The 27250-nt window shown below is 44.0% G+C and overlaps 1 protein-coding gene across 1 annotated transcript in view; it reads left to right on the top strand.

Moving 5' to 3' along the window:
• Positions 1–6903: 6903 nt before the first annotated feature.
• The window catches only part of MAPK6 (mitogen-activated protein kinase 6), a 46414-nt gene continuing 26067 nt past the window's right edge, over positions 6904–27250 (top strand). The window contains exon 1 of the mRNA XM_023227219.1: positions 6904–7075. The gene's annotated coding sequence lies outside the window, so the exon portion shown is untranslated. The remainder of the gene's footprint in view (positions 7076–27250) is intronic.

Below are 27250 nucleotides of genomic sequence, written 5' to 3'. Positions count from 1 at the left end.
GGCAATGAATTTCTTCAGTGGAAGGCTGTTTTGTTTATTTACAAATCAAATTACAATGTGTTCTTCTATAAACCATGTCTAGGAGAGCAGTCATTTTAAATTAAGAGTATAAACAGACACACAGAAGCTTCAAGCTGGGGACCATGGAAGTTATCAGCTGGCTGTAGGCCCCTCCTCTCCTCAGCAGTTCCTTTTAGAGCCTCCTTGACAGGTGGCCATTGTTTTCTGATTGAATGCTTCCAGTGATGTAGCACTCATTTCACGGGAAAGTCCTGTCCACTGTGGCTCAGTTCCAATATCCAAAACAGTCCTTTCTTATGCTGAGCCAATGCCTCTCGGTAACAGCCCTCTCAGTGGTTTTAGATCTGAACTCCCAGAGCAACCATTCTCTCCTCTGCACACAATAACCCTTCAGCAAATCTCTTCTGCAGGTTAATCAGACCCAATTCTCACATCTTTTCTTCAGAGAACATGGTTTCCACACCCCGCCTGAACGTCTCCTAATGAATTACTCTAATTTGTTATGTGTGGTAGCTTTTGTAAATGTGGTGTCTATATTTGAACACGTAAGTTCAGATATCTTGAGCTGAATCGCATAGGTGTGGTACCCCCTGGGACCTGGACACTGTTTCCTATTAACACATTTTGTTACATTTCTTTTTGGCATCTGCTCGCACTGCATTAATATCCCTTATTGTCACAATAGCAGGTTTAGCCAAGTCTCCCAAATCCTGGCCCTTTTCAAATGATTTTTCTGAACAAAGATATTGTGCTTTATTGCAGTCAAATGTCATCTTTTTAAAAAGATTCTTTGCAACCTATGGAGATGCTTCTGAGTAATTATTTGGAAATCTATCACACTCTGCTTTATATCTCCTTTAAGTTTAATAAGTACCTTAACTTAAAACATTGATAAAAATATTACCCGGCCAGGCACAATGGTTCACGCCTGTAATCCCAGCACTTTGGGAGGCCGAGGCGGGAGGATCACAAGGTCAGGAGTTTGAGACCAGCCAGGCCAATATGGTGAAACCTCGTCTCTACTAAAAATACAAAAATTAGCCTGGTGTGGTGGCGGGCGCCTGTAGTCCCAGCTACTCGGGAGGATAAGGCAGGAGAATCCCTTGAACCCAGGAGGCGGAGGTTGCAGTGAGACAAGATCGTGCCACTACACTCCAGCCTGGGCGACACAGTGAGACTCTGCCTGAAAAAATATATGTGTATTACACAAGACTAAAGAGGGGAAAATTTATATTGCTTTTCTAGAGAACTCTCTCAAGATTCCTTGTCATGCTATCAATTGGCACTCTGAATCAACCTTTCTCTGCTATAATCTAAACCCACATCACTCCATCTTATCCACAAAAGTGTCTTGCCTTCCTGAATGACCAATTTCTTGGTTAAGTAATGTAAAAATCCTATCAAGAAAGGAAGTGGTATTTCTCTGTAATGACTTACTTGAAGAGAAGTCATGATGACCTGTTACATTTTCCCTAACATACTGTCTTTAATGATTTATATCAGACATTTTCCAGGGTTTACCATCAAATGTAGTAGTTGGTATTGCTAAACTCTATTTTCCATCCATTTTGAAAATCAAGGTATTTGATAGTTTATCTTCATAGGGTAACTTAACTGGAAGAAGATAAAACAAGAAGCCTAAAGAGGGAACTTAAAGAGGTAATGTGGGAGCAACTGGGTGACTTAACACACATCTCTGACTCATCTAAGCATTCACCAAGTCCACTTTACCCAATAATCTTTCTTGTATTACCATCTTCTTCCTCACCCAGTAAAGGTACAATACCCATCTAAATATATTGTGTCTCTCTCATGAGATACAGTTTGGTTTGACTTCTCTATTACTTGCAACAGAAAAAAATTTTTACTTACACAGGAAAGGGAGGCTCCTTAGAGGACATGGGAGTTTTGTTACCAGAAGACCATACGTTGGATACAGGGCAGAAAAAACAATGGATTCTTCTACCTGCTCCAGGTCTCCAATCTCTTGTTCAATCTACCCTTCCTATCAATGCCAGTGTTATATTCTAAAATACTAGTTGTATCCTTTACATTCCTCTCCTACTCTCTTTAGCATAAAATCCAAAAGTTTTGGCCTTGTAATCAAGGCCTTCTCAGTGTGGTGCTAACTTGTCTTCATTCTCCCAGGCCTATCAGACTTCTCCCATTTTCCAAAGTGTGCCCTGCATGCTCATGTCTTTGTACATTCTTTCATCCGAGATGTTTTTTTTCCAGATACTACCCGATGGAATCAAGCCCAGTTCAAATACTCTCTCTCCCTGTGTCCCCAGTTCTTATCAATTGTTCCTTCCATTATAGTCCAACAAGAGCAAGTAATTTGCATCTCTGCTCAGGAAGCACTCATCTAGTTCACACTGTACTTATTTTTTCTCTCCTGCGTTCCTCCACTATGGCAGTGACTTTCAAACTTTCAGCAATAGCATAGCTCATAGCAATAATAAGCAGTAAATAGAAATACATTTTACATTATGTTCCAAGAGACAACATTCATATAAACTATATATTTCATCAATTTTAAGAAGTACTTCCTCCATTTTAATGCCTCAAATCAGGATTTAGGCCAGGTGCGGTGGTTCATCCCTGTAATCCCAGCACTTTGGGAGGCCTGAGGCAGGAGGATCACTTGAGCTTAGGAGCTGGAGATCAGCCTGGGCAACAAAGTGAGATCTAATCTCTACAAAAAATAATTAGCCAGGTGTGGTGGAGCACACCTGTAGTCCCAACTACTCAGGAGCCTGAGGCAAGAGGATTGCTTGAGCCCGAGAGCTTGAGGCTGCAGCGAGCCATGATCACACCACTGCACTGCAGCCTGGGTGACAAAGTGAGATTCTCTCAAAACAAAACAAAACAAAGTATGTAGCAATAAGGTATCATATTTTGATAGAGTTTTCACTTTCTTAATAGTACATAAAATAATGGTATGTTTCATAATGAATGACATTTTCAGATCCGTTGAAATGTGTTACATAACCAAGACAAAAGTTGCACAAAACAATGTTTGCCCTTTCTTCTGGGCAATGCTCTCTTATTTAGTTTTTTGCTCTATTAAGACAAAATGCAAATTGTAATCCACTAAAATGATTTCACTACTCACTAATGGATCATAATCTGCAGTTTGAAAAAATGCTGAGAATTGAAACTTTTTTTGTTTTGTTGAGACGGAGTTTCACTCTTGTCGCCCAGGCTGGAGTGCAATGGTGTGATCTCGGCTCACTGCAACCTCTGCCTCCCAGGTTCAAGTAATTCTCCTGCCTCAGCCTCCTGAGTAGCTGGGATTACAGGCGTGCACCACCACGCCTGGCTAATTTTGTATTTTTAGTAGAGAGGGGGTTTCACCATGTTGGTCAGGCTGGTCTCAAACTCCTAACATCAAGTGATCCACCTGCCTCGGCTTCCCAAAGTGCTGGGATTACACGTGTGAGCCACCGCACCTGGTCTATGCCCAGCTAATTTTTGTATTTTTAGTAGAGACAGAGTTTCACCATGTTGGTCAGGCTGGTCCCGAATTACTAACCTCAAGTGATTCACCTGCCTCGGCCTCCCAGAGTGCTGGGATTACAGGCCTGAGCCACCGCACCCAGCCAAGCATTGAAACTTTTTATAGCTACAGAATGGGATTTATTTATTTATTTTTTTTTTGGAGAGGGAGTCTCGCTCTGTCACCCAGATTGGAGTGCAGTGGCGCGATCTTGGCTCACTGCAGCCTCCACCTCTTGGGTTCAAGCGATTCTCCTGCCTCAACCTCGTGAGTAGCTGGGTGGTGCACGCCACCATGCTTGGCTAATTTTTTTTGTATTTTTTAGTAGAGATGGGGTTTTACCCTGTTGGTTAGGCTGATCTCAAACTCCTGACCTCAGGTGATCCACCCATCTTGGCCTCCCAAAGTGCTGGGACTACAGGTGTGAGCCACTGCCTAGAATAGGATTAAGAACTAAAACCGGGCTGGGTGTAGTGGCTCACGCCTGTGATCCCACCACTTTGGGAGGCTGAGGTGGGCGGATCACTTGAGGTCAGGAGTTCAAGACTAGCCTGGCCAACATGGTGAAACCCCCCTCTCTAATAAAAATGCAAAAGTTAGCTGGGTGTGGTGGTGCCACCTGTAATCCCAGCTACTGGAAGATTGAGACAGGAGAGTAGCTTGAACCTGGGAGGCAGAGCTTGCAGTGAGCCGAGATCCTGCCACTGCACTCCAGCCTGGGCCACAGAGCCAGACTCCATCGCACAAAAAAAAAAAAAAAACTAAACTAAACTAAAACTGGCCGGGCTCAGTGGCTCACTCCGGTAATTCCAGCACTTTGGTAGGCCAAGGTGGGTGGTCAGGAGTTTGAGACCAGCCTGCTCAACGTGGTGAAACCCCATCTCTACTAAAAATACTAAAATTAGCTGGGCGTGTGGTACAAGCCTGTAATCCCAGCTACTCAGGAGGCTGAGACAGGAGAATCGCTTGAACCCGGGAGGTGGAGGTTGCAGTGAGCTGAGATTATGCCACTACACTCCAGCCTGGATGACAAGAACAAAACTCCATCTCAAAAAAAAAAAACCCCAAAAAACTAAAACCAATTACATTACCATGACTTTACAGTTCAACTATCTGCAATAAATATAAATTGAATTCCAAGAAACTCTTGCCCAAAACGGTGGGGTTGCAAATAACTTGATCGTGGTTTCAGGAACTTCCTAAAACCCATTTATCTCATTAAGTTACTGACAGAATTTGCCTTCATCAGGGTAAATAGCCCTCTGCTCTACCGAGTTTAACAACTATTTATCCCTTTAGGCTCTCTTCAAAACTCTCCCCATCCTCTGCCCACCCATCCTAAACTATGATATCACAAATTTGTCCCAAACCCAATCAGAACCGTCACTGAAAAACCAGTCTTAAACCAGATCCCTGGGCTGGGTGTGGTGGCTCACGCCTGTAATCCCAGCACTTAGGAAAGGCGAGGCGGGTGGATCAACAGGTCAGGAGATTGAGACCATCCTGGTCAATATGGTGAAACCTCGTCTCTATTAAAAATACAAAAATTAGCTGGGCGTGGTACGCGCGCTTGTAGTCCCAGCTGCTCAGGAGGCTGAGGTAGGGGAATCGCTTAGCAGAGGTAGCAGTGAGGCGAGATCGCGCCACTGCACTCCAGCCTGGCGACAGACCAAGACTCTGTCTGAAAAACAAACAAAAACCAGAGTCCCCAAATCTTGTAATTATTCCATCCTTGACCTCCCCTTTTGAAAAGGTACAAAGATTCTGTCAACTTAGTGGTCTCCCTTACTATTATAAGCCAACTTTGCATTATCCACAGGTTATTTACCGGAAGTCAGCAGTGACACCGGATTAAACGCTCCTTGAGGGAAGGCCCAGTGCTTGGTATTTATTCTCCCACGTTCTCTGGGTGATCAAACATTGACGGAAGAGGAAGGTAAACGAGTTCTCAAACGGTGAGAGGAAAAATGTCCTGAGGATCAGAGGAGAGCCTAGAGCAGGGGCAGTGGGGCTGAAGGTAAGAGCTCTTGTTGCAGAAGTTGGCAATTCTGCGGTTGCAATAAGTCTCCCCTTTCTCTTGGTTTTATTCACTCATCACCTCTTCTTCACACCTGGTACTCAGCTGACGTTGTTTTAAATATTAAAAAATATAAAGCATTCGAGCTCACCCCAACCACTTAACTTCGTTACTCTGTGATTTTTTTTTTTTTTTTTTTTGAGACGGAGTGTCACGCTTTCGCCCAGGCTGGAGTGTAGTAGCGCGATCTCAGCTAACGGCAAGCCTCAGCGGGGTTCAAGGGATTCTCCTGCCTCAGCGTCCCGAGTAGCTGGGATTACAGATGTGAGCCACCACACCTGGCTAGTTTTTGTATTTTTAGTGGAGACGGGGCTTTCACCATGTTGGCCGTGCTGGTCTCGAACTCCTGGCCTCAGGTGATCTGACCGCCTGGGCCTCCCAAAGTGCTAGGATTACAGGCGTGTACCACCATGCCCGGCCCTTTGTGATTTTTTTGAAGTGGTCTTTGCCTCACTCTTGAAGATGCCCATAATAATGGCTAAAGGGCTGTTGTATGGTTCTCATAGAGATGGTGATGAAGTCATTGAAAAAATATGCTGACCTGCATCTCTCATTTCATAAATACTTAAATTTCACATAAACACTGGAAAGGCTCCTTGGACTCAATAAGCCATTAAAAGTAATGTAAGTTTGCTTTTAGCCAAGAAGTGGGCCCAAGAAGGTACCCATCCACCTTTCTACGTTTCACAGTGCATCCCTTTCCAAATCCAAATTATCCTATCCCAGTTCCTGCAACAAGGCTTCCCAGTCTTTGCTCACACTGTTCCCTCGGCAGAAACACCCTCCCCTTCACCTCCTGGTTACACCCGCTCCTCCAAGATCCAGCTGAAAGGCCACCCGTGGCGACCTCTCCTAAAAGCCTTCCTCCATACTCTCTGGCAGAATGAATGACCTTAGTACTTGGCCTCGGACGCGTCTGCCTTGTGCGCGGGCTGCCGCCTCCCAGCCTAATCCATATTGAGGTCCAGCCTTCCTGGAGACTGAAGCCTCTTCCTCTCGGATTGCCCAGTGCTCTGCACGTAGTAGGTGCTTAGTAAACGCTCGCACTGGGTTTGGTCACGTTGTTCCCTTAATGCCGGGGCAGGTAGTAGAGCAGAGACGGCCCCGGCTGTCTTCCTCCTCGCCCGCCCGCAGGCAAAGCCCCCCGGAGACGCAGGACTAGCCGCGTGCCTTTCCCACCGCCCCCGCGGCGCGCGCAGCCCAGTCACGGGCACTGGAAATTCCGGCGCGTGCGGGCGCGCTTGGCAGGGCGGGGGCGGGAGAACCCGTGGAGTGAGCCTGTGACGTGAGGGGGCGTGGCACGGAGAGGCCCCGCCCCCTCTCCCTCGCCCTCTCTCGCGGGTCGGGGTTACATGGCGGCGACTGCGGCAAAGCGAGAGCCTCGGAGACGCCGCTGCTGCCAGCACAGCCGGAGACCTGAGCCGACACTGGGGGCTGTCCGCGGGCCCCGCACTCTCTCGATGAGTCGGAGAAGTCCCGTGAGTGTGTGTGTGTACGTGTGCGGGGTGCGCCGGCGGGGCGGCTCGGGAGGGCGCCGCGGCGGGCCCGGCGGCGGCGGAGCCGGCTCCCTCCTCCATTGTGTGTGACCCTCCGGCGGCTGCCGCTCAACAAAGGCGCTTTTGTTTGGTCTGCCGCCCGCCCCCTGCTCGTCCGCCTGCCCGCCTTCTCGGGCCTGGCCGGCGCGTCCCCGCGCGGGCCGGCGGGCGGCGGGCCGGGGTCCCCGCGTGGGGCCGGCGAGGCGGCCAGTGGGCCCCTCCCACCCGGCACGCCCCTCGCCAGTCGCCCTGCCGGGCTGCGCCGGTTCCCTGGCCCCGCACGCCGGCTGCTGCCCCGCCACCTGCGCCCGGCTCCGCGGGTTCGAAACCCAGCCGGACCGGAGGGCGGGCGAGCGAGGGGCGGCGGCCCGGGGAACATGAGGTGGCGTGGAGTCTCGCCTTCCTGGCAGTCTGCCCTTCGAAATGCTCCCGTGTCTCCTCCCCCGTCCCAGCCGGTGACTCGGCCTCAGCTGACTCCGGCCGGGCAAAGTCTCCAGTGGCGTAGCGCGCAGCGCTCACCCGGCTCGCCTCAGAGCCCTGAAGTCCGCCCAAGTTTTGAGTCTAGCCATGAATGAGGTACTGAAAACTCGGAGACGAAATTCCTGATTTCCTCCCCCGGCCCTGCAGTCTTGCCTTAGCTTCTTTCGGGACCTTAAGTGGTGTTCTGTGAAAGTGCCCAAATGAAAGCTTGTTTTGTCGGTTCACCAAAAAGGGCCTTGTCGCTTTGCTGTGCATTTTAGTCCGCCTTGTGAGTTGTGTCGAAAAGTAAAGGTGTTTTGGCAACCTTTTGTTTATTGACGGGTGTAGGACCCAACCGGTTCAGGTGTTACGGGGGAGCTCTGTGCAGCAGGAGCTTCTCGATTCCTTTCCTGTTTTATTTTTTCTTTTGCTGGTTCATTGGAAAAGGTCCAGTGAAAGGGACTGGTGAGTTGGAATTAGAAGCCTGCTTGTATTAACGGCGTAATTCATGTTCATTGCTAAAGATGCAGTCTCAGTAATGACTTTTTTTTTATTTTAACGAATACAGATGATTTGTCGAGGGGAAAGATTAACACGCCGTAGAATGAAGAGCAAGCAGCTTCAGAGTAATTTTCTGATGACTGATTCTTCTAGCCTGTCTCTTACAGTTTCAATTGGGCATGTCCTCTCTCTTTGACGCTGGAAAACTGAGATGGAAAGAATGATCTGACCAGAAGAATGTAGGGTCCAAACAGGGCCTGGCCCTGAAATCAGGAATTTCTTCATAGAAATGTCAGATTTTAATTTTTAAAAAATAATTTTAAATTGGGTGAAAGAAACTTTGTCTTTAGATAGTAATTGTTCAAACATGTTTATGAAGTGTTTGCTATGTGCCAGGGAGTGTAAAGTCTTTACATCATTTATTAAGAATTGCCATGTTAAGCTTGTCAAATTATTTATTGATGTCCTGAATTCAGTAATTGCAGTTAATCTAGAAAATATGCCAGATTTGAGCAGAACATATTTGATGACCTACGTATTACTGTTCAGAAGAAAACACTGGAAAATGGAGAATATTTTAGGAAAAACTTCGTATATGAGGATATTTTGGAATTCAGTTATTTGCAAAAGAGCATTAGAAGTAGTCGTTGGCTACTTTGTGATTAAAAAATCCAGAGAAGAGTGATCTGAAGTAAGTTAATTTTGCGATTAAAAAAATGCACACATTCTAAAGACAAATGTTAGCACTAAAAATGTTGCAGTGCTTTACATAAATTCATTTAAAGCATCGTGAGAAACATAACTGACAAAATAGTAAGGTTTGCTGACTCAGGGTACTTTGCTGAAGGGGATGGGGTCGGGTAGGAGGAAGCTTACAAGTGCTGCTGCAAGTTTTGAGTTGGATGATGACTCATGCTGCCCACGGACTGCTACGTGGCTTTTTTTTTTTTAATTGTATTTTTTTTTAAATGATAGGCTAAAATGTTCCTGTCCACATTGAAATTCTTTCTCATTTTTTTTCTGAAGAGGAACAGCAGTTTCTATAAAGTAATGGCTTCTTAAATTGCATTTTAAAAGGATATCGTATACCCTACAGGTGGAATTGTGTAACGTTTGCTGAGAGGAAAGGTAAAACCAATTGCTGATCAGGTGCTGAAATTAAATGTTTGATACTAGCAGGTTTTTGGCTACTGCTGAGAGAGATTTGTTACAAGTTATTTATAAAGGACAGATAGTACTTTTATGGTGTAATTAGAAATTGATCTTATGTTTTTATTGGTTATGTGAGTTATCTTTATATTTAATATTTAATCAGATATGGCTCTGAATATGAATGTTTCACTCATGGAATTATTAAAACATGATTATATGTTGTGCTTTGTGATTTATGTGAATTTTCTGTTTTAATAAAGACAATTTGAAATAGGTATTAGGCACTATTTTTCTTTTTCTTTTTTTAAGATAAACTGAATGTACACTTCCAAATTTAAAACTTTAAGTTGAAACTTGGTAATAAGATAAATCTTTTGACTGATTTTAATACAGGCAATGTTTAGCAAGTTGGCTTAAAATAAGATTGAGAGGGGGAAAAAGATTGAGAATGGCAGTTTAAGAGTGGGGCTGGGTGCGGTGGCTCACACCTGTAATCCCAGCACTTTAGGATTCCACTGAGGTGGAAGGATCGCTTGAGGCCAGGAGTTCAAGACCAGTATGGGCAACATAACAAAACCCTGTCTCAATTTTTAAAATAAAAGAAAAATTTCCCACCCATCCTCTAGTTTTTCTGTGTATACTGTTTAATTTTCCAAAGGGATTTGAGGAGTTTGTGGACAGTAAAGTGTTTGTTGTTGTTTTTGTGAGACAGAGTCTTGCTCTGTCACGCAGGCTGGAGTGCAATGGTGCAATCACTGCTCACTGCAACCTCCACTTCCTGGGCTCAGGTGATCCTCCTGCCTCAGCCTCCTGAGTCCCTGGGACTACAGCTGTGTGCAACCATGCCTGGCTAGTTTTTGTATTTTTTGTAGAGATGAGTTTTCACCATGTTGCCCAGGCTGTTCTTGAACTCTTGGGCTCAAGCAATCTGCCTGCTTCAGCCTTCCAAAGTGTTGGGATTTCAGGTGTGAGCCCCTGCTCCCGGCCCATAAAATGTATTGTTAATGTGAATTAAATTTTTGGAACTATTTTGGAAGACTGTTGCGTGCTTTATATCTAGAGGATTTTTAAATAAAGTTTAATTCAAACTTTAAAAAAAATTTTCTAGTAAAGGAAACATAAAAATACAAATATAAAGTATTGAAAATTTTCAGAGCATCACATTACTTAGAGGTTTAACACATTTCCGGCATTGTTTTCAAATATAGATAATTAGCTGTAGTGCATAATTCAGAGTTTAAAAACAAACTGAAGCCAGGGCGGTGGCTAACGCTTGTAATCCCAGCACTTTGGGAGGCTGAGGTGAGACTCCAAAAAACAAACAAACAAACAAAAACTGGATATCTTAGCTTGCTTCCTGTCTCCAAGGTACTGTTTTATGAAATGCTGAGCCTTCTCACCAGTGCTATCCAATTCCTTGTTACTTTTGAACCATTTGAACCTTGTGTTACTCTAGGTCCCCTGTTAAAATGGAAAGAAGATGCCTCAGAAGTAAATTCTGTGTGGCATTGTTGGCTGCCTTCATTAGTTCCTTCAGCCTGTTTTGTGGGCTGTTACATTACACTACAACCTACCTGTGGTATGGGAATTTTGCTCATTTTTATTGCTGAGAACCTTGACTGAGACTTTAAGAAAACAACTCCAATGTTACTGTAATTAATGGCATTTTCCAGGGGTTGCTTTCATGTGAAGCTGATGCTTTTAAGGTGACAGTGATGTGGGCCAAGTCCAGCACTGGTTTTTTCATCTCCATGAACTGCCTATTTGGAAAATACTGTGTGGCTGTCTGATAGAGTTGGTTTTTTTTTTTTGTTTTTTTTTTGTTTTTTGTTTTGAGACGAGTCTCACTCTGTCGCCAGGCTGGAGCACAGTGGTGCCATCTCGGCTCACTGCAACCTCCGCCTCCCACATTCAAGTGATTCTTCAGCTTCAGCCTCCTGAGTAGCTGGGATGTGAGGCACACACCACCATGCCCAGCTGTATTTTTTTTTTTTTTTTTTTTTTTAGTAGAGACGGGGTTTCATTATGTTGGCCAGGATGGTCTCGCTCTCTTGACCTCCTGATCCACCTGCCTGGGCCTCCCAAAGTGCTGGGATTACAGGCGTGAGCCACTGCGCCCGGCCCATAGAGTTCTAAAAGCTTTGTCTTTTATACATGTCAGTCTTCTAAGTCCATTTCTAAAAACTTGTTCAGAGATTGAATGTTTATATAGCAAATAAAATTTTCCAATTGATTTTCATTAAATTTGGTATTTTTTTCACAGAAAAAAAATGGTATCATAAAACTTGTTTTTAGAATCCTAGCATTTGAACAAATAAAATACATCAAATACTCAAAAAAAAAAAAAAAAAAGAATCCTAGCATTTACCTCAGAAAAGTCTGCCTCTGCAGAGAGTACAAATCTGTATGTATTTAATTCTGTACAATCATAAAACTTTTAAAATATTACTGTTTTGGAGGTGTCATGGGCATTATCTTGTTTCATTCGTGTACATCATTTGACAGTTAAGGAAACTGAGGCCTGGAGAGATCTAAGACCTTGGTACTGAAAGTGTGATTTCTGGACCAACAGTATTAGCATCACCTGCGAACTTGTTAGAAGTTAGAATCTTGACCTCATCTCAGTCCTACTGAATTAGAATCTTAGAATCTACATTTTTTTTGTAAATAAGAGGCACAATCTTGCCCTGTTGCCCAGTTTGGATCGGAGTGTAGTGGTGTGATCATAACACACTGCCACCTGGAACTCCTGGACTCAAGTAATCCTCTCACCTCAGTAGCTGGAATACAGGTGTGTGCCATCATACACTGCCTTTTTTTTTTTTTTTTTTTTTTTTTAGGAGTGGAGTCTCGCTGTGTTGCCCATTCTGTTTTCAAACTCCTGGCCTCCTACCATGCTGGGAAGAACCTACATTTTAACAAGATTTTCAAGTCATTCAGTGCGCATTCAGTTTGAGAAGCACTGCTTAATGATGCATACACCTGGGCAGTATAGTGAGACCCTGTCTCTACAAAATAAAATGAGCCAGTTGTGGTGTGCACGCCTGTAGTCCCAGCTACTTTAGAGGCTGAGATGAGAGGATTGCTTGAGCCCAGGAGGTTGAGGCTGCAGTGAGCCCTGATTGCACCACTGCGTTCCAGCCGGGGCAACAGCAAGAGACCCTGTCTCAAAAAATACGTAAATAAATAAAAATTAAAATGATGCATACATGGTTGTTCAGCTCGTTAGTCTTCTGAGTTGCTCTTTCCACTGACCCTTCAGAAAAAAGTCAAATGGAAAATGTAGAAGCTAATCACTGCCCAGTTGAACTTTCTATGATGATAGATGTGTTCTGTGCTATCCAGTGAGGTAGCCATTGGCCATGTGTGACTGTTGAATACTTGACGAGCAAGTAGTGCACTTGAGGAATTGAATTTTTTATTTAATTTTAGTTACTTTAAATAGTTGGACGTAGCTGGTGGTTACATGGACAACACAGATCTAGATGATCTTTGCCCACCTAAAATCTAAGTTGTAATTTAATAATGGGTTAGACTCAGTTTAATAATTGTTTTCTCCTAATGTACAAATTGGAGAGAGGGTATGTTGACTTAGTTTTTCTAATATGCCCAGGTATTATTTTAGTATGTATTATAAAACAGTGCTGATATTTTAATTGATACATCTGTGTTCAATAAAGTAGATAATCTAAGTTGTAAGGAAGTCCATTCCTTCCCATTTTAATAGGTATTTTCACTTGTATTTTTTAAAAATGGCTATTATTTGCTTCATTATTCTGTGGAAAGCATCGACAGGATAGTTTTTGCCTCTGGCCTAGTATCTCTAGGCTTGTTGGCACTTGTTGGTAACTTCCAGATTGATCTGCTGTTTATGTTAATTCCAGGTGCAGAAACAGAGTGGTTCTTAACCTCCCACCTTTTTTTTTTTTTGAGAGGGAGTTTTGCCGTTATTGCCCAGGCTGGAGTGCAATGGCGTGATCTTCACTCACTGCAACCTCCGCTTCCTGGGTTCAAGTGATTCTTATGCCTCAGCCTCCCAAGTAGCTGGGATTATAGGCATGCGCCATCATGTCCAGCTAATTTTTTATGTTTAGTAGAGATGGGGTTTCAACCATGTTTGAAGTAGATAAAGTAACCTGACCTCAGGTGATCCACCGGTCTCGGCCTCCCAAAGTGCAGGGATTACAGGCGTGAGCCACCATGGCTGGCCTTAACCTTCCACCATATGCAATGGGAAAATTCTAACCCTATAGTCACAGGCCTATGTCCAAATCCTGGCATTTACTGTGTGTGTAATTTCATGAAGTTGCTTTTCTTAGAGCGTCATTGTTCTTCTTTATAAAATGATATTTACAAGACTGTAGTTAGAGAAGAGAGAAATAATTTGTCATTTAGAAAATGCCTGTCATGGCTGGGCGCGGTGGCTCACGCCTGTAATCCCAGCACTTTGGGAGGCCAAGATGGGCGGATCACAAAGTCAGGAGTTCTAGACTAGCCTGGCCAACATGGTGAAAACCCATTTCTACTAAAAATACAAAAAATTAGCCAAGTGTGGTGATGCATGCCTGTACTCCCAGCTACTCTGAAGGCTGAGGGAGGAGAATCACTTGAACCCAGGAGGTGGAGGTTGCTTTGAGCCAAGATCGCACCATTGCACTCCAGCCTGGGCGACAGAGCGAGACTCCTTCTCAAAAAAAAAAAAAAAAAAAAAAAAGAAAATGCTTGTCACATAATAGGTCCTTAGTAGATATGAGTTACCTACCCTCCCCCTCCTGCTTGGATTTTATAGCCCTCTGTAATTGAGTTACATGCTTAAGATTCGAATCAGGCTTAACACATATTTTGAGTCTTTACCAGTTACTGTAATTTCATGCCTTGCTTCATTCATGTTGTATCCCATGTAGATTTCGCCACTTGTGCTCTGGACTTCTTCTCTTGACTTTTTTTTAATCTTAAATTTTTTTGTGTGTGTAGATGGGGTCTCCCTCTGTTGCCCAGGCTGGACTCAAGCAGTCATACTGCCTCGGCCTCAAAAAGTGCTGGGTTTACAGGCATGAGTCACTCTGCTCAGTCTGTTGATTTCTCTTTATTTATGTATTTATCGTTTTTTGAGATGGAGTCTCACTCTGTTGGCCAGGTTGGAGCGCAGTGGCATGATCTCGGCTCGCTGCAGCCTCCACCTCCTAGGTTCAAGTGATTCTTCTGCCTCAGCCTCTTGAGTAGTTGGGACTACAGGTGCCCACCACCACGCCCGGCTAATTTTTGTATTTTTAATAGAGATGAGGATTTGTCTCTATGTTGGCCAGGCTGGTCTTGAACTACTGACCTCAAGTGATTTGTCCACCTTGGCCTCCCAAAGTGCTAGGATTGCAGGTGTGAGCCACCGCACCCTGTCAGCCTGTTGACTTCTTAAGGACTTACCTCGTTCTTGCCTGCATCATGAATTTTTCCCTTTCTGGATCATCTTTGTTAGTATACAGATGTGCTTTAGAACTGTACTGTCCAGTATGGTAGCTACTAACCAGTAGTGCTTTCTGCAATGAAATGTGTGACTGTTAAAAGAAAAATTTTAAAAATTTAGTTCCTCAGTGATGCTAGCCGTATTTCAGTTGTTTAGTAGCCATATTTGGCTAATGGCTACTTTATTGGACAGTGCAGATATATATAGAACATCCCTATCATTGCAGACAGCACTATTGGACAGCAGCTCTAAGTGAGGCTTCCTTCTTTATAAGCCCTCTCCCCATTCCACATTATTCTCTAGCTACAGCCTCATTTCTCTGATTCTCCTCCAAACCAGTTTTCAAAAGTTGTCATTTTGTGCTCTCTCTACAAAGTAGTGCTTCTCAGCCTACTACAGATTGGCCTCCATTCTTACCATTAAAACTACTCTAATCAAGGTTACCAGTGGTTTCTATTTACTAAATTCGTCTTACAGGCTCTTGTAGGAGCGTTCAATGTAGTTGACCACTGTTTTCTGCCTGTTCATCTACTTCTCATTTTATGAGACATATGTTTTTGTTTTCCTTCACTTTACTCCTTGTTATACTGTATTTTTTTTTTTCTGAGACGGAGTCTAGCTGTCATCCAGGCTGGAGTGCAGTGGCGCAATTTCGGCTCACGGCAACTGCCACCTGCTGGGTTCAAGTGATTCTCCTGCCTCTCAGCCTCCCCAGTAGCTGGGATAACAGGCGCACACCACCACGCCTGGCTAATTTTTGTAGTTTTAGTAGAGATGGGGTTTCACCATGTTGGTCAAGCTGGTCTTGGAACTCCTGACCTCAGGTGATCCACTGACCTTGGCCTCCCAAAGTGCTGGGATTACAGGTGTGAGCCATTGCACCTGCCCTTTTTTTTTTTTTTTTAAAACAGGCTTCTCTCCTTTACCTACATCTAAGTATTGGCATACCTAAGACAGAATAAAACTCCTGGGTTTTTTTTTCACCCTCTTTTTCTAAATTCATCCCCTAGGTGGTCTCATTCAACTCATTGTTTTAAATGCCATCTACATGTGAATCATTCTCATATTTATGTTTCTAGTTTAGACTTCTTGCCTGAGCTCCAGACATATTATCCAACTGCGTTGCTAGACATTACCACTTAGTAACCTAGTAGGCAGTTGTCTAAATATACCTCACATGTCCAAAATAGAACTCTCTTCCATAATATTCTTCCAGTCTTTCCCTCTTCCGTAACTGGCACCTAGGAGTTATCCTTGAATCCTGTTTTTCCCTTATCCCTATAGCTAATCCATCATCAAGTTCTTTTGGTCTCCAGAATATCACTTAAATCTATTTATTCAATGATCTGTTTTACATCTTTGTTTCTACCACCCTAGTCTCAGCCCCCATTATGTCACCTGGCTTACTGAAATAGCTCTTAACTGGTCTTTGCTTTCACTCAGCTACCTTGTTCAGACATTCTTTCTCCCGGTAACAAGAATCTGCTTTCAAAAATGTAAATGAAATAATGTAGATTGCCTGCTTAAAGCGGTTTCCTAGTTTTTCTTTGGTCTTAGTTATGAGATTCAGAATCCTGCCTCATGTGTTCTTCCTATCTTATTGCTACCTCCTTTCCTATGCCCTTTGCTGGAGATGCTGTGGCTACACTGGCATTTCTTTTGCTCCAAAATGCCAAGTTTTGTCCCGCCTTAGGTTGTTCAATTTGTTGTTTCCTCTGTTGGGAATGCCCTTCTCCCATCTCTCAGCAATGCTGGTAGCTTCTTACTCAGGTTTCAGCTCCTCAGAGGGCCATTTCCCAGCTACTAGGCCAAATCTGAATTTGTTGATTAGCTAACTTGTTTGTTGGTCTCTCCTTACTAGATTGCAAGCTCTTTGGAAGCAGAATAACCTTGTCTGTCTTATTCTCTACTGTATCGTCATACAGTGCCTTTCACATCAGTAAATTTTTGTGGACTGTATAAAATGTTTGATTCCTTTAAATCTCGGAAGCGAAAAACTGCATTAATAATTGCATCGTACCCAGCGTAACGTGATTCTGGACTGGGTCCTTTACGTCCCAAGTACATGATTGGGATTATTGCAGAAACTTAAATGGGGTCTGATTATTAGATGGTAGTACTATACCAGCATTAATTTCCTGATTTTGATGATTGTATTTTAGTTATGCAGAAGAAGGATTTTTTTTCTTTTTTTGAGACAGAGTCTCAGTCTGTTGCCCAGGATGTACAGTGGTGCAATCTCAGCTCACTGCAACCTGCGCTTCCCAGGTTCAAACAATTCTCCTGCCTCAGCCTGTGGAGTAGCTGGGACTACAGGCGTGTGCTACCATGCCCAGCTAATTTTTTTTTTTTTTTTTTTTTAGACAGGCTCTCACTCTGTTACCCAGGCTGGCGTACAGTGGCGCAATCTCGGCTGACTGCAGTCTCTGCCTCCTGGGTTCAGGCAGTTCTCATGCCTCAGCCTCCCGATTGGCTGGGATTACAGGTGCCACCTCGCCTGGCTCATTTTTCTGTATTTTTAGTAGAGACAGGGTTTCACCGTGTTGGTCGGACTGGTCTTGAACTCTTGACCTCAAAGGATCCACCCACCTTGGCCTCCCAAACTGCTGGGATTACAGATGTGAGCCACCACGCCTGGCCTTAATTTTTGTATTTTTAGTAGAGAGACAGGGTTTACCCCTGTTGGCCAGGCTGGTCTCAAACTCCTGATGTCAAGGGATCCGCCCACCTTGTCCTCCCAATGTGCCAGGATTACAGGTATGAGCCGCTGCGCCCAGCCAGAATAAGGTCTTTGTCTATAGGAAATATACACTACCCAAAGGGTTGGGGAGTGAAGGGAGATATATACTAGTCAATTAAAAAAAGGTACAGTGAGAGATCTTGGAATTTGGTTTACAAACCTGGTTCAAATCCTGGCTCTCTCATTTATGTGTGATCTTGAATGTATTTTTTAAATTCTCTAAAATAAAGATTATAATATTTATTTTGCCTATTGAGAGGATTTAGTGTAAGGGTGTATGTCCAACACAATACTTCACACACAATACAGTCTCAATAAAACCTTGCTTATATTCTTTTAAAATTCAAATATTAAAAAAATGTTGACCAGGCGTGGCGGTTCACGCCTGTAATTTCAGCACTTTGGGAGGCCCAGGTGGGACGTTTGCTTGAGCCCAGGAGTTCAAGACTAGCTTAGGCAATATTGTGAAACCTTGTCTCTACCAAGATAATAAAAAAATTGAGCCAGGCAGGGCTGCTCGCACCGTGGTCATAGCTACTTAAAAGGCTGAGGTGGTCCACCCACCTTGAGCACTGGTGGCGGAGGTTGCAATGAGTCATGTTCATGCCACTGCACTTCAGCCTGGGCGAGCGAGACCCTGTCTCAAGATATAAATAAAATAAAAATTTCAACATTTTATTTTCATGTTCAGTGCTATGACTTCCTTTATAATATGAACAAATAATTTTTTTTTTTTTTTGAGACGGAGTCTTTCTCTGTCACCTGGGCTGGAGTGCAGTGGCGTGATCTTGGCTCACTGCAAGCTCTGCCTCCCGGGTTCACACCATTCTCCTGCCTCAGCCTCCCGAGTAGCTGGGACTACAGGCGCCCACCACCATGCCTGGTTAATTTTTTTGTATTTTTAGTAGAGATGGAGTTTCACTGTGTTAGCCAGGATGGTCTCGATCTCCTGGCCTCATAATCCGCCTGCCTCGGCCTCCCAAAGTGCTGGCATTACAGGTGTGAGCCACCGTGCCTGGCCCAATAATTTTTAATTTTTAAGTGTTTTTTTTTTTTTTTTTTTTGAGACAGAGTCTTGCTCTGTCACCAGGCTGGAGCGCAGTGGCACAATCTCGGCTCACTGCAACCTCTGACTCTCTCGTTCAAGCGATTCTCCTGCCTCAGCCTCCTGAGTAGCTGGGATTACAGTCATGTGCCACCATGCTTGGCTAATTTTGTGTTTTTAATAGAGATGGGGTTTCTGCATGTTGGCCAGGCTGGTCTCTAACTCCCAACCTCAGGTGATCCGCCTGCCCTGGCCTCCCAAAGTGCTGGGATTACAGGCGTGAGCCACTGCGCCTGGCCATGGATAGGTATTTTTAATAGGCTTTTTATATTTTTGAGATATTTACCCTTTCTGAGTTTTTTATTCCTCTCTGTAGATCTGGGGTTCGTTACATTTTTCTTTCATCCTAAAGGACTTCTTTTAGCATTTCTTGAAGTGAAAATCTGCTGGAGACAGATTCTATCCAGTTTTCTTAATACTTTTTTTTCTTTTTTTGTTTTTTGACGGGGAGTTTCACTCTTGTTGCCCAGGCTGGAGTGCAATGGCACAATCTTGGCTCACTGCAACCTCTGCCTCCCACGTTCAAGTGATTCTCCTGCTTCAGCCTCCCTAGCAGCTGGGGTTACAGGCATGTGCCACCACACCCAGCTAATTCTGTATTTTTAGTAGAGATGGGGGTTTCTCCATGTTGGTCAGGCTGGTCTCAAACTCCTGACTTCAGGTGATCTGCCCGCCTCAGCCTCCCAAAGTGCTGGGGTTACAGGCATGAGCCACTGCTCCCAGCCTCCTTTTTAAAATGGAGACAGAGTCTCACTGTGTTGGTCAGGCTGCTCTTGAACTCAAGTGATTATCCCACCTCAGCTTCCTGAGAAGTAGCTGGGATTACAGGCATAAGTCACGGTGCCTGGCATCTTTCTGCTTTTGTCTTTTTGAAAAGGTCTTCATTTTTGAAGGTTATTTCCCTTAGATACAGAATTCTGGTGTGATGGTTAGTATTAGGTGTCAACTTGATTGGATTGAAGGATGCCTAGATAGCTGGTAAAGTATTGTTTTTGTGTGTGTCTGTCAGGGTGTTGCCAGAGGAGATTGATCTTTGAGTCAGTGGACTGGGAGAGGAGGACTCACCCTCATCAGTGTGGGTAGGCACCAACCAATTGGCTGCCACTGAGGCTAGAACAAAGCAGGCGGAAGAAGATGGGATAAGGCTGGCTTGCTGAGTCTTTTGGCTTTCATTTTTCACCCGTGCTGGATGCTTCCTTCTGTTCCTCCTGCCCTTGAACATCAGACTGCAGATTCTTTGGCCTTTGGACTCTTAGACTTAGACCAGTGGTTTGTCGGGGGTTCTCCAGCCTTCTGCTGCAGATAGAAGGCTGCACTGTTGGCCTCCCTGCTTTTGAAGCTTTTGGACTGGGATTGAGCCACTACTGGCTTATTTCTTCCCCAGCTTGCAGACGGCCTGATGTGGGACTTCTTCGCCTTATGATTCTGTGAGCCAATTCTCCCTAATAAGCTAATGAGCTCCCTTTCATATATACATATAACCTATTATTTCTGTCCCTGTGGAGAACTGTGACTAATACATCTGGCTTGATAGATTTTGTTTTTTATTTTGGTTTTTCTTTATTTTCTTTTTGGGTTGATAGTTTTTTTTTTTTTTTTTTCCTTTTGGTACTTGAAAAATGTTCTATTGTTTTCTGATTTTCATTGTTTCTGGTGGTAAATCAGCTATCATTCTTATTCTTCTTCTCTAGTATATACTTTCTCTCTTTTCCCTGGTTGCTTTTATTCCAAGTTGCTTTTTTTTTTTTTTTCTGGAGATGAAGTTTCGCTCTTGTTCCCCAGGCTGGAATGCAGTGGTGCGATCTCAGCTCACTGCAACCTCTGCCTCCTGGGTTCCAGCGATTCTCCCCTGCCTCAGCCCCCTGAGTAGCTGGGATTACAGGCATGCACCACCATGCCCAGCTAATTTTGTATCTTTAGTAGAGATGGGGTTTCACCATGTTCTCTAGGCTGGTCTCAAACTCCTGACCTCAGGTGATCTGCCTGCCTCTGCCTCCCAAGTGCTGGGATTACAGGCGTGAGCCACTGTGCCCGGACTCCTGGTTGCTTTTAAGAGTCATTCTTTTTTGTCATTTGTTTTTTTGAGACAGAGTCTCGCTCTGTCACCCAGGCTGGAGTACAGTGGCTGATCTCAGCCCACAGCAGCCTCTGCCTCCTGGGTTCAAGCAGTCCTCCCACCTCAACCGCCCAAGTAGCTAGGACAGGCGCCTGCCACCATGCATGGCTCATTTTTGTATTTTTTGTAGAGTCAGGGTTTCACCCTGTTGCCCAGGCTGGTCTTGAATTCTTGAGCTCAGGCTATCCGCCTGTCTTGGCCCCCCAAAGTGCTGGGATTACAGGCGTGAGCCACTGTGCCCTGGCCAAGAGTTGTTCTTTCTCTTCGTTCCTTCTCTTTTCTTTTTGTTTTCAACATTTCACTGTGTGCATAGGTATGTTTTTTGTTTGTTTGTTTATTGAGATGGAGTCTTCCTCTGTCACACAGGCTGGAGTGCAGTGGTATGATTTCAGCTCACTACAGCTTTCTCCTTCCGGGTTCAAGTGATTCTCCTGCCTCAGCCTTCCAAGTACCTGGGACTACAGGTGCGTACCACCACGCCTGGCAAATTTTTGTGTTTTTAGTAGAGACAGGATTTCACCTTGTTGGTCAGGCTGGTCTTGAGCTCCTGATCTTGTGATCTGCCTGCCTTTACCTCCCAAAGTGCTGGGATTACAGGCGTGATCCACTGCGCCCGGCCCAGGTATGGATTTTTTTTGTATTTATCCTGCTTGGGTTTCATCGAACTTCTAGATTTGTGGGTTGCTGTCCATTATCCTTTTTTTTTTTTTGAGACTGGGTCCCATTCTGTTGCACAGGCTAGAGTACAATGGCTCGATCTTGGCTCACTGCAATCTATGTCTCCCAGGCTCAAGCAATCCTTCCGCCTCAGTCCTCTGAGTAGCTGGGACTATAGGCATGCATCACCATGCCTGGCTAATTTTTATGTATATTTTGTAGAGATGAGGTTTCACCATGTTGCCCAGGCTGGTCTCGAACTCCCAGACTCAAATGATCTGCTTGCTGGCCTCAGCCTCCCAAAGTGCTGCAATTACAGGCATGAACCACTGCGTCTGGCCTTGTTATCTCTTCATATGCCTTTGCTTTACTGAACCTTTAAGCTCTGCTTTTCAGTCTAGATTCTGGTTCTTTGGACTGCTGGGAAATTCTCTTTGCTCTCTAGTCTCACTCAAGATTTTCCTTATCTCCTGATTTTGCCCTAATTCTTTGACTTAGCCTTAGGAGGAATATCTGTCTTACGTTCTTTGAAGACTTGAAGACTCAGAATGCCTCAGAGGTGTTATTCCATGCTTCCTGTCTTGATCTCCTTCTACAGAGAGGGCCGCTGCCTTGAATATGGTAGAGGCTCTTTTCATGGGATTTTCTCCGCTTTTCTTCCTTGCTCTCAGACTTGCACACACTGAAAACCCCTAGGGGGCTGGGCACAGTGGCTCACGCCTGTAATCCACCACTTTGGGAGGCCGAGGCAGGTGGATCTCGTGAGGTCAGGAGTTTGAGACCAGTCTGGCCAATATGGTGAAGCTAAAAATACAAAAATTAGCCGAGTGTGGTGGTGCACGCCTGTAGTCACAGCTACTTGGGAGGCTGAAGCAGAAGAATTGCTTGAACCTGGGAAGCGGAGGTTGCAGTGAGCCAAGGTCGCACCACTGCACTTCAGCCTGGGTGACGGCAAGACACCATCTCAAAAAAAAAGAAAACCCATAGGGAAGAGTTAGCATTGGGGCTTGTAGTTGGGCCTCCTCCAGATTCTCTAATACATTATCTGAGTCCACATGCAACCATTAAAATTAAGTTCATTATAGGTTTGGCTGGTTTCTCCTTAATCCTGTCAGTGGATTCCTGGTTCTGCCACTTCGCCAGGAATGCGAATAGCTATGGTCTCTTCCCTTCTGAAGGGTTTGACATTTTCTCTGATTTAGCTTATTTATTATTTAGATTTCTTTACATCCTTAGCTCTCTGATGGTTTTTTTTTTTTCTTAAACTATGATTTTTGTAGCTTATCCAGCTTGTTGCAGTTTATAGAGTGAGGCTTGGTATCTTGCAACTTTGAGCATTCTAGTCAGAAGTGGAAATCCTGAGCCTTTTGTTAGAATTATAAAATTTGAGAGCTGGAAGAGACCATAGAAATCATGTAGTTTAAGCCAGGTGGGGTGGTGTGCGCCTGTACTCCTAACTACTGCCTGGCTCTGCCTGGGTGACAGGGCAAGACCTTGTCTCTTAAAAAAGAAGAAATCCTGTAGTTAGCCACTTTGTTTTCCTGATGAGGAACTGAGACATAAAAAATGTGAAATTCTTTGACTACACAGCTGATTTAGCCATAGATCCTGGAGTAGACACCAGATCTTTAAACTTATGGTTTATTTCTTTTAATATAAGCTGTCCGACTTAGTTTTGTGTTGTTAAAACAGAACACCTGAGACTGGGTAGTTTATAAAGAAAAGAAATTTATTTCTTACAGTTCTGGAGGCTTGGAAGTCTGATACTATGGTGCTGGCATCTGGTGAGGGTCTCCTTTCTGCATCATCCCATGGTGGAAGAGAAAGAGAGGCCCAAACTTGCTTTTGTAATAGGCCCACTCCCACAATAATAACATTAACCCATCTGCTTCTTACTAGTGATTAATAATCACCACTTATTAGGCCCCACCTCCCAACACTTGCATTGAGGATTAAGTTTCCAACCCATGAACTTTGGGGGACACATTCAAAGCATGGCACGGGCCTAGTGAAATCAGACTGGACTCTTTCAGTAGGGCCAAATTCTCAGCTGGGTCTGATAGGAAACAAACTTAAAATTTTGTTTTCAAATCTCACATGCTTTCTTTTTTTCTTCCTTCCTTTCCTTTTCCCTTTCCTTTCCTTTTCCTTTTCCTTTTCCTTTCTTCCCCTCCCCGCCTTCCCCTCTTTTTGTGAAAGCAAGAAATTATATGCCATTCTGAATTTTTTTAAAATTAGGGAATTGGCCAGATGCAGGGCTGATCTGTAATCCTAGCAATTTAGAAGACTTAGCTGGGAGAATAACTTGAGGCCAGGAGTTCAAGACCAGCCTGGGTAACATAGTGAGATCCCATTTCTACAAAAAAAAAAAAAAAAAAAAAAAAAAGAGCGTGGTGTGTGCCTACAGGTCCCAGGTACTTGAGAGGCTTACTGGGAGAATTGTTTGAAGCTACAGTGAGCTTTGATCATGCCACTGCACCACAGCCTAGGCAACAGAGCAAGACCCTGTCTCTTAAAGAGAGAAAGGGAATCTTCAACTAAGCGTATGGTTCTGTCCGTTTGATAAGAGTCCAGAGATGTTTTATATGGCCTTGCATAATGTGACTTTCTTTAGACCTTCACCAGAGTTAGCTCAAAAACAACAGCAATCATGTTTGATCTGTACTCTGAAAAGCTGTGGTGCTAAACCCTGCTAGGATGGACTGAAGAATACTGTCAAGGTCTTGCATATCTTCATTATACCTTCTTTGGTATTAGATGGGCTGATAGGACTTTTTAAGAGTCCTGTTTGACTGATTATATAGGATGCTATTTCAGTGGCACAGTCCCTCCCCACCACCTCAACAAAATAAGATGAGAGCTGTAACAAAGCTGAAGTGTTTTATTTCTTCATTCTGAGTGGGTTGAAACCAGCTGCCTTCTTCATGTTATTGGCAGACCTATAGAGTGAGGGTCCTGGTGGAATGCCTGGAAAGGAAAATACCATGTCTAGGAATCTTCACTGATGTTTTCTAGTGGTAGATCAGAATATGATCAGATTCTGAAAAATTTGAGGTAGGACTTCCCTTCTCCAAAGCTTTCTACTGCCAGGTAGCATATGCTATTTACATTGATTCGTTCAGTACATATTTTAGGGTACCTACTAATTACCAGGTACTATGCTTAGGAAATGTCCCCGAAGCTACTTAGTCCCACACCTTTTGTAACAGACAAAGCCACAGAAAAAAGGAGGGGAATGGTGCCCTGGAAAATGAAGAGTAGAGGTTCTGAAGAATCAGATTAGATTAGATTAGATTGGGGAAGGATGGCAAAAGAAAAGGGAGTGAAAACGTTATTAGAAAGAAGAGAAAGAAAAGTGAAATGTTAGTGAGATAGGGAGGAATCCACTACATGTCCCTGTGCTCCAGGAGTAATAATGTGTTCCTATGAGCTCAAGATTGAAAAAAAAAAAAAAATTGACCTCTGCTCTACGTTAATGCCTAAAACAATGCCTGGCACATGGTGAGCATTCAGTAAAACGTTGAATGAAACGTAATGGATGGATGGGAGAGTTGAATCTGTTTAGTCTGTGTAAAAGATGTTTTAAAAGCATCTTGGCTCATTCTGCTTCTGGGCTCATGTTGGGATTGCTTTTCCTCACTCCCTTGGTTATACACGTATGACCGTGTGACCTACTTTAGTCAGTAAAATCAGAGAAGTGAATGGTGTCACTTTTGGATGGAAGCTTTGTTGCCAGTGAGATAGTCTTGTTTTCTCTGCTACATTGCATGTCATTGGTGGAGATGGTAGGTACTTTAACAGCTTGGCTGACAGCTACGTTGGACTTGTGGCATGAGCACGACTTAGATTTTTGGGGGCCATCTATTATCCTGACTGCTACGAAAATTTATATTTTCATCTGGTTAGAATCCTCAGGTGTCCAAAGGTGCTTGAAGAAAGAGGCTGTGCACATGTCTCCTGTCCTGCATTTGCACCAATATTTCTTTAATGTTAATGAGGTTAGGAATCTTAGAATAAAGCCTCCTGCCAGGAGGAAGATAAGAAATGGAATGAAGGGTTATTATAATTATTTAAAAATTTCCAGCCATAAATTTGTGGAAAGGATTGTATTTGTTTAGTATGCAACAATTCGAATAATATCTCTCCCATTCTGAGCATACGTATTAGCATAGGGCTTGGGAATAAAACTAAAGAAATGTAAGATTTGTTCTGTGGTTTTGTAAGTCATAGACTTAGAATTGGGAGAGTCTATAGGGATGTTATTACTAGTTTATCTGGTCTATGAATTTTTGAATTTCTAATATGGATGACTTAACAGTAAAGCTGTAACTAGGAGATGGAGTCTCGCTCTGTCCCTCAGGCTGAAGTGCAGTGGCAGGATCTTGGCTCACTGCAACCTCCACCTCCCAGGTTCAAGCGATTCTCCTGCCTTAGCTCCTGAATAGCTGGGGTTCCAGCCATGCACCACCATGCCAAGCTAATTTTTGTTTTTTTTACTAGAGATGGGGTTTGGCCATGTTGGTCTGACTGGTCTCAGGTGATCCACCCGCCTTGGCCTCCCAAAGTGCTGGGATTATAGGCGTGAGCCACCCCGCCTGGTTGTAACTAGACTTACTAATTGTAATCTAGTTACACATTTACTGTAAGTCATCCATACTGGAAATTAACAACTAGAGATAAGCAACAAAAGAAACATAATGGCATGCGCTTTTTTTTTTTTTTTTTTTTTTTTGAGACAGGATCTCACTGTGTTGCCCAAGCTGGAGTGCAGTGGTGTGATCTCAGCTCACTGCAGCCTCAGCCTCCCAGGTTCAAGCAATTCTCCAACCTCAGCCTCCTGAGTAGCTGGGATTACAGGTGTGAACCACCACACCTTGCTAGTTTTTGTATTTTTAGTAGGGATGGGTTTCACCATGTTGGCCAGGCTGGTCTCCAACTCCTGGCCTCAGGTGTTCTGCCCGCCTTGGCCTCCCAAAGTGCTAGGATTACAAGTGTGAGCCACCACGCCCAGCCTGTTTTGTCTTTAAGTTGAATAGTTTGTTACTGTCTTCTCTGACTTTGAAAGTTTCTCTCTGTAGATAAGCATAGATACTGATACTACCCAAAGCCTTTTAGACTTTGGCATTTTAGATCTGAGGTCCTGTGTCTCTTCCCAGGTTCTTAAGTGTATTTGTTGTTAACAGTTTACACTCCCAGCCTCCTTGATGTCCAAATCCTGAAAGGGTCCCTGATAGCTCTTACAGCCACCCACCACCCATTAGGAGCAAGGGCTTTGTCAAGAATGCAGTGAGCAAGCGGCTAAGCTGTAGCACTTGGCCTTCTCTGCCCAAAAACCTTAGTAGCTTTGATGAGAGCTTGAGACATGATCTCAGGGAAGGGCAAATTTGCTACAGCTACATTTATCTGTGCCAGGTTAGGAGATAGCTCTAGGTGAATATAAGAAAAGCTCAACCTTTCCCTTCAGTCCAAAAGCAACTGGGTTTTGGCCGAGGAGATGTGAGGCTGGCTAGGTTCCTGTTAACTCAAATTACTCGCTTGACTATGGAGAAGAGCAAAATGAGTAAGAGCCTTTGTCGAGAGGGGATGGGGGAAGTGCTGTCAGTGAATGTGAACAGGCCAGATGACCCATGTCAGCATTTATCCAGAGAAGCAGCAGAGCAGGAGGTTGAGGAGAAAGCCAGAAAAGTAACCTTTATGTTTGTGGCCCTTACTTCAAACTTTCTTTGCACATCTAGACTTCCTTTTTGACATAGATAGGCCAAGTTGCTCCTTAATAAGAAAAAAAGAAAATTCAGTTTCTATAGATTGGCGAGATAGGACAAAGTAAAGTTACTTCTTTTGTTTGCATTTCATTACTTTATATACTTAGTCTTGACTCCCAGTACCAGCATTGCTCTTGGTGTGGGGGCAGACCAGGTGACAGAGAG

Source organism: Piliocolobus tephrosceles, chromosome 6 (genome assembly GCF_002776525.5).
Source record: "Piliocolobus tephrosceles isolate RC106 chromosome 6, ASM277652v3, whole genome shotgun sequence".
Taxonomy (NCBI): Eukaryota; Metazoa; Chordata; class Mammalia; order Primates; family Cercopithecidae; genus Piliocolobus; species Piliocolobus tephrosceles.
This window is presented reverse-complemented; position numbering and strand designations above follow the sequence as displayed.